Source organism: Plecotus auritus (genome assembly GCF_963455305.1).
Source record: "Plecotus auritus genome assembly, chromosome: 5".
In the NCBI taxonomy this organism is placed as follows: Eukaryota; Metazoa; Chordata; class Mammalia; order Chiroptera; family Vespertilionidae; genus Plecotus; species Plecotus auritus.
Window position 1 is genome coordinate 138,645,721 of NC_137776.1, and position 7,839 is coordinate 138,653,559.

A 7,839-nucleotide genomic window follows, 5' to 3' on the forward strand; every position below is an offset into this window, starting at 1 on the left:
TTTAACACATTCCTCCTTTCCTTTGTGTTAACCTTGTGTTTTGTTTTTTTGTTTGTTTGTTTGTGTGTTTTTTTAACATATTTTTTATTAAAGTATTATATGTGTACATATCTTACCATTGCCCCCTCCCCACAACCTTGTGTTTTGTATATCACCCTGGCTGTGGAGGGTTAAGGAGGAGTGGGTGCCTCCAGGGTTGACAACAGGGTGAATCCTAGAGCTGGGATCTCTGACACTGGCTCTGTCATTTGTTTCCCAGGTGAATTGGAATGATTATTGTGAACCTTATTCATTTGTAAAATGAGAACTGAATTAGCGCTCCTGTAATGTGATGTCACTTAGTACCCTAATAGGAGGCAGGAAGATGCAGTGGCTTGGGGTCTGCACTTAGAACTGTCCCTTCCCATCCATTCATTCATTCATTCATCCATCCATCCCTTCCCCCAAACTCAGGACTTGCTACATAACTTTTGGAGCAGAGTGCAAAATGAAAATTCTAGGTCCCTTGTTTAAAAAAAAAAAAAGTGTGGGAAAAAGTATTAAAAGTTATGAAATAAAAAATACTTTGTGTTCCACAGTCTCTCTCTTGACCTGCCATGGTGTTGTTTGCCATTTAATGCCACGCTCCCCGGGCATGGGAACATTTGCAGGAAGCGTTCAAACCCTCACAGGTGCCGGGCGAAGTGGAACATGCACAGCCCTGGCTGCCAGTTTCCCCTTCCACCAGGATGGGACTGACCTGCTACCTCCATCCACTATAGGTGGGCAACACCCAGGCCAGGATGTGCTAAGTATTTAGAACAAGTATGGGCAAGAGGCTAACCCCCACCAACTGCCCTGCACAATGCACTGTGGTGCTGCCAGCTCAGGACATGGATGGCCACCAGCATGCCCCCACTCCAAGATGTGGTGTGGCGCATGCTCCTACCCCAGGCCTCCCAGCCCCCACACCCAGATCCCCACTGGGGCAGAGGGCATCAGTGGTCACTAGCTAAGGGAGTAATGGGGGGAAGAGAGAAGCCAGGCAAGGCCCTATGAGCCAGGATATGGGGAGTAGGTGACCAAGTTTCCCTTATAGGGAGGCGGGACCCAGGGTGAGCCACTGTTCCAAGTCCCTAGCACATGCTCTTTTGTCCCACCAACTTCACTGACAAAACACAAATTCATAGATAAGATTACTAAGCAAATCCTAAGTACTTCTGTACTGCTCATAAGTCCAAGAAATGGATCATATTCCTGCCTAGAGAGCCCAGATTCTCTCACATCCCCAACCCTTTGCATAAACCGGGCCCTCCACCTTTCATCAAGTCTCTTCCCACCTAGTCAGCCTGACAAAATCCCAATCATCCTTCGAAGCCCAAGAGGGCATCACCTCTCCTGTGAAGTTTCTCCTGCCTGCTCTGCCCTCCCGTGTGTCCCCCCACCATGTTATCTCAGACACACTTTTAATACCATATTACCAACATTATTTACATTTATGTACGTCAGTCTGGATTTCCTATAAGCCTAAGGAATTTGAAAGCAAAGCCTATATTTTAGCCATCGTTATAATCCAAAGCATAGTAGGCACTCAGCTCGGAGTCCTTTCTGGGCTTTACTGCACCCTGGTCCTATACTGACTTGGTCATTACTCATCCTGTGGGCATCAACTATGAGGTCTGTGGCCAATGAGCTTGGATCCCTTCTCTCAGCTCCATCAGGTCTGCAGGTCCTTTCTGCTGAACTGGCCCTCCTTCAGCTCTTGCTAGCACAGTACATCCCTCTGAGCACAAGACTCCCACTTGATTTCTATTCCAGGGAGTTACCCATTCTGAGAGTGCTGCCTGCTAGCCACATCAACCTCGATCCATACACCTCCATGAGGCACAGGGGACTTTCTGGACATTTCCTTACCACACGTAGGAGCCAAAACAGACTCCCAAAAGCCAATTCAGACCGGGACCACCGCAAATTACAGCAAAGCATTCCCATCAAAGCCTAAGTATGCAGTGACCTGCGGAGTCAGTCGTGCACTCACCCCCTGCACAGCTACCGGCAGCGACCCTGATTCAGGTCTCTCTCTGCCTAACCCTACTACAGCAACGATGTTCTCAGATACACAGGGCATAATACAAGACTGTTTCCTACAAAACTCCTTCTTTCTACTTTCCCTTCAATATATCTAATATATCCCTTCTTCAGGATTTTGACCTTGACTGGCAATGGGAAAGTACATGTAGAGCCATAACCCAAGTAACTAATTGATTTTCTGCTTTTGCCTACTCCTTCCCACAGACTACCATGGAAAAAGAGACAAACTGTTTGATTTCTTCCAATCTGCATTGCATCCTGTTCCTTCATGGAGTCCCCATGCCCTAAAAGAGGAGGAGCAGTCTCTGTACATTACAAAGGAAATCTCTAGTCACCAGGCTTTGATCTTAATTTGTAAGCAAGGAATTACTTCTCTAAGGAATTACTGTTTTGCTTGAGCACACTTTTTGTTCTGGACTAATAAAACCTTATACTCTGCATGTCAAAACCTGACTGCTGTGATGTACCATAAAGCATAAGTGGCCAGATTGCTTGCGTGATATTATATAATTGTACCTGTCTTGTAGGTCTATTATGAGGATTGAATTAATGTATGTAAAGCACAAAGAACAGTACCTGCAACTAATAAGCACTGTAATAGTGGTGGCTGCATCACTGGCTCTCTCTTTCTCTTAGCATCTCTACTATAATTTCTCCATTCTCTCTGAGGCAAACCAATGCCGCTGGAGAATAGAGGAAAGTCATGCCCAAAACAATGCAAAAGAGGAAATCAGAGACTTCAAATAATATTGTTGCTATACACATTATCTCATTTAACATTCAAAAGTTAAGCCAAAACCGGTTTGGCTCAGTGGATAGAGCATCAGCCTGCGGACTGAAAGGTCCCAGGTTCGATTCCGGTCAAGGGCATGTAACTTGGTTGCGGGCACATCCCCAGTGGGAGGTGTGCAGGAGGCAGCTGGTCGATGTTTCTCTCTCATCGATGTTTCTGACTATCTATCACTCTTCCTTCCTCTCTGTAAAAAATCAATAAAATATATTTAAAAAAAAAAAAGTTAAGAAGCAGTAGTAGAGCAGCTTTGTGGAATGGTCAAGAACACACATCTAATCCTACACAATAGAGGTATTGTGATAATTAAATGAGATCTTGTGTGCCCAGCACGCTTCCACTACGCAACTCTGCTCTCTAAATGAGATTTTACATACACTTGATCCTCATTATGCACAGACTCCATATTTGCTGATTCCCCTGCTTGCTAAATTTATTTGTAAGCCCCAAGTTAATATTTGCTGCTCTTCTGCAGTCATTCACGGACATGCGCAGAGTGGTGAAAATGTGACCCAGTCAAAACACACAATCCTAGCTGAGGTCAAACAAGACTGCACTATGCCTTCTTGTTCAGCTCTCATACTAAAAACAGGTGGCTTTTCATGGTATATTTAGTGCCATGCTTTTCTTATTTTTGTTGGTGATTTTGCTGTTCAAAATGATCCCAAGCATAGTGCTGCCGGGCTGTCTAGTGCTCCTCAGCACAAAAGACTGTGATGTGCCTCACAGACAAAAATCATGTGTTATTAGATAAGCTTCATTCAGACAGGATAACGGTGCTGTTGGCTGGCTGTGAGTTCAATGTTAATGAATATATTAAGGTCTTTAAAAAGAAACACACTTCGAAACCAGGTTCTGTAATGATTGGTAGATGAAAATAGTGTGACCAGAGACTGTCAGGAACTTAACCCTCTATTTCCCCTAGAAACAATTCTTCAATATTTGCAGGTCCAGTGTCTGCAGTGATTTTATAGAACATCACTACCATGAATAATGAAAAGTGATTGTATATCCATGTATATATGATGTATAATTATGTATGTATACAAATGCTCAGCAAGTAAAAAGTAGTTAACAGATTATCAATATTACTATCATTAGCCCCTTTCAAAGAAAAAAAAAACTGAGCTTTCATGTTAAATAAATTATTCAAGGTTGTCCAGGTACCAATTCTAATACCTGTTTACTTGTCTATTACTGCATAACACCTCTCCCCATACTTAGTGGCATGAAACTGCCACCAGGGCAGCATGCTCATGAATTCTGCAGGTTGGAACACTGACAGGGAGCATGGGACAGACTTGTCTCTACTCCATAATGTCTGGTCCCTTGCATTTCCACTGAGAAATGAAGGACTATTTAAGGAGAATATTGTTATGGTAAAGGCCATTTTGTGAAGATCTTTACCCTAGCCCAGATTTTTTCATGTGATAGAGAGCAAATTGTGAAACATCACACAAAGGAAAGATTTCAAAGACAATCAGGGTCACAGTGGTTCTGAATGAAAGTGCAGACACATCTATACAAACATGTTGCTGTTTCTTTAATTTCAAGACTGCCTGTTGTGATCCCTCCTTATAGAGATGGTGGCAAGTTGGAACATTCATGCCCCTAGAAAATCTCACTTAGAAACACAGATGCAAATGGATTCTCTTCCTGTAAAGCCCAAGGTAAAATGCCTCTTACGCCAGGTGATGGATTAGAATATTCCAGCATGGGTTTATGTTGTCAGACCATATCAATCCAGCACCAATCAGAAGAGATTAGCCTGGCATTGTCAAGATTCTTGTTCAACAATCACAGCTTACATAGACCTTAAAAGTGTGCTGTCTTGCTTTATAGCAACATCACTGTGTGGTAACACTGAATGGAGAATAAATTGTATGCAGGGAATAATTTTTGACATGCAAGTTTAAGTATAACAAAGGAAGCCTTTTAAGATGTCAATGCATTCCAGTTAGAAAACACGTCTTTTATCACTCTGACCATGCACATGTGGGTGTTTTAGTATTCAAAAACATCTCCACGGTCTTTGGGGCTTTCTCACTATTATTGTAAAGTTTCTAATTTTTTAAAAGGCATTACTCATGAAGGAGAGAAATTTCACTTTTCACCAACTTAATCCACATGTTCTTTAGAATATTTGATACTTACATTCATGTTCTTCCTAGTCTCACCTGCACAGAGAGCCAGTAAAATAGGTGCCTATACCAACAGAAATTGAGTGAGTATCTTGTTCCAAGAAGCACCTTAATCCCCGGGAGATTCAGAAGTTGAACTCTGGCTCATAAAGAGGCAGCATTGGGTCACTTTACAAACCTCTGTCCAGACATAACCCAAAAAAAGTGTCTCCAGCCCAAGCTGGTGTTGCTCAGTGGTTGAGCATTGACCTATGAACCAGGAGGTCATGGTGTGATTCCCGGTCAGGGCACATGCCCACATTGCGGGCTCCATCCCCAGTAGGCGGCATGCAGGAGGCAGCTGATCAATGATTCTCTCTTATCATTAATGCTTCTTTCTCTCTCTCTCTCTCTCTCTCTCTCTCTCTCTCTCCCTCCCTCCCTCCCTCCCTCCCTCCCTCTCTTAAATCAATAAAAATATACTTTTTAAAGTGTCCCCATATTCTGGCTACAGGAGAGAAGACACTTTCCTCGTCTGCCAGCATCTTGAACAAAAATTAGCCCTGGGGTTTTGATCTCATCAAATGGCCTTTAAAAATGTCTATGGTTCCTATTTGCCCACAGGAGTAACCTCCTTAACTTGTCCTAAAAGGACCCTTGTGATCCAACCCCTGCCTTTCTTCCCACTACTTCCCACCTCCATATCACCTGGAAGCCTGCATTCAAGCCACAGTGAGTTGGTGGTTGTTCTGTAAGCGTTCTCTCTCATTCTACCTGGAGTTCCCTTCATCCACTTCTCCAACATAAAGTTTACTTACCCTGTGAAGCCTTCCCTTAACTTCCCTCCATAGCATATGTGCACTCGCACACATACACACACAAACACAACCCACACACCTTTCAGGCAGTTCAGTGTGTCCCCCTTCTCTGTGTTGCCAACGCTCTTGGCTCAAGTCTTTAATATAAGTGTTTCTCACACTGTATTGTATCTGCCTGTGCCTCTCTGGAATCATAATTTATTTATATTTAACCCCAGAACCCAGGGAGTGTCACTCAGTTGTTTATTCAAAAAAAAAATGTACTGAGTATTTGTAATATGCCCTGCCCAGTTCCCTAGAGTCATCCTGAGGGCTGTGGGTCCAGAGTGAGTCACATGGACTTCTTCTCTTGATAGTATTTGGAAGGAACATCTGCTTAATATTAACAATAGGGACAACCCTGGAACACTTCAGAGCTGAAATATCAAGAATTATCTAGTATTGCCCAATTCTCATCTGTAAAGATGAGGAAACAGCACTGAGAGAGGAAGCAACATGTTGAATATCAACACAGTGAATTGGTTTCAGTTCAGGAGCTATAACATGCATCTCCTCACTCCTACCAGGCTCCATACTTGGTTTTCCCCCGCCACTCCACCATGATACCTCAATAGTTTTAAGTAACTTCTAAAAGTGGTTTATTGAGGCTCAACTTTTGAGACTAGAGAAAAGCAAGGTCTGGTCCTTACAGCTCTTGAGGTGGGAGGTACTTGGAAAGGCACAGTGCTAGACAACCAAAAACATTGAAAAGCAATTTCATATTATAGTAAGTATAGACTTTCTCACGGGCATAGGGGTTCCAATGTATAGGGGTGATCAAAAGAAGATTTACAGTTATAATACAATAATTAATAAATAATACAAGAATAAAGTTTTGCGCCCTAACCGGTTTGGCTCAGTGGATAGAGCATCAGCCTGTGGACTGAAGGGTCCCAAGTTCGATTCCGGTCAAGGGCATGTACCTTGGTTGTGAGCACATCCCCAGTAGGGAGTGTGCAGGAGGCAGCTGATCGATGTTTCTCTCTCATCGATGTTTCTAACTCTCTATCCCTCTCCTTCTCCCTTCCTCTCTGTAAAAAAATCAATAAAATATATTTTTTTAAAAAAAAGAATAAAGTTTTGCATAGTCACAAGTATAAACCTACTTTTGCCCCCCCTGTATTTGTTAAAAGATTAGCCACGCAAAGTGATAGCACCATCATAAAGAAGCACATTAGGTCATTTTGAGCAGAAGTTGGAAAAGCCATGTGCACCCACACACACACACCTATTGCCTGCCTAAGGATTGTCTCTTCCCCAGAAAGATCCCCCGACACACACATAGGTCAGGTCTCTGAACTACGCCAAGTGAATCCAGCCCTCACTCAAGTCCTGTTGCATTTTCATTTGTTTGTCCTCGGGAGTTTGAGAGCACAATCAGAGAAGACTGTACCATCTGTACATGGGAGAAAATAAAGAAGTATAGGTAAAAGAACAAGAAAAATAGGGGAAAAAAGAGGCAAAATAAAATTTTCAAATGCTTAACTAGGAAAGAAAATAGGCCTAGAAAAATATAATTGTCCCTTTACTGTCATAACCAGCCTTCAATTTTCTTGAATTTTCATTTTCAATTAGAGTCCAAAATAGCCTCTTTTGATAAAATGATAAGAACATTAATATTTTTCTTGGAAAAGCATATAACTTCATAAAAGTCATGGGGGTGGCATCTAGAAGCAGCAGTGTGAACAAGCAGCAAGGCATCCTTGCCAAGCAGGCGCCCCTTCCACTCTGCTGTCCACTGCAACGGAAGGCACTTCCACTTCTCTGGTGCCGTGTACAGTCCTTCATTCAGAGAGCATTTATTTGATGACTGCATTCTGGGTTCCAGAACTGTTCTGGGTCCTAGTCAATGTCTTTGACAGGATGCCTAGAGAAAGGACCTCTGTTCCAAAGACACTCCTGATAAGGATTCCTACTGTACTTACACAAATGAACAAAGGAAAACACACCAAAATGCTAACAAATTATTTAAAATGGTAGAATTATTCCTGAGAGTGCCCTT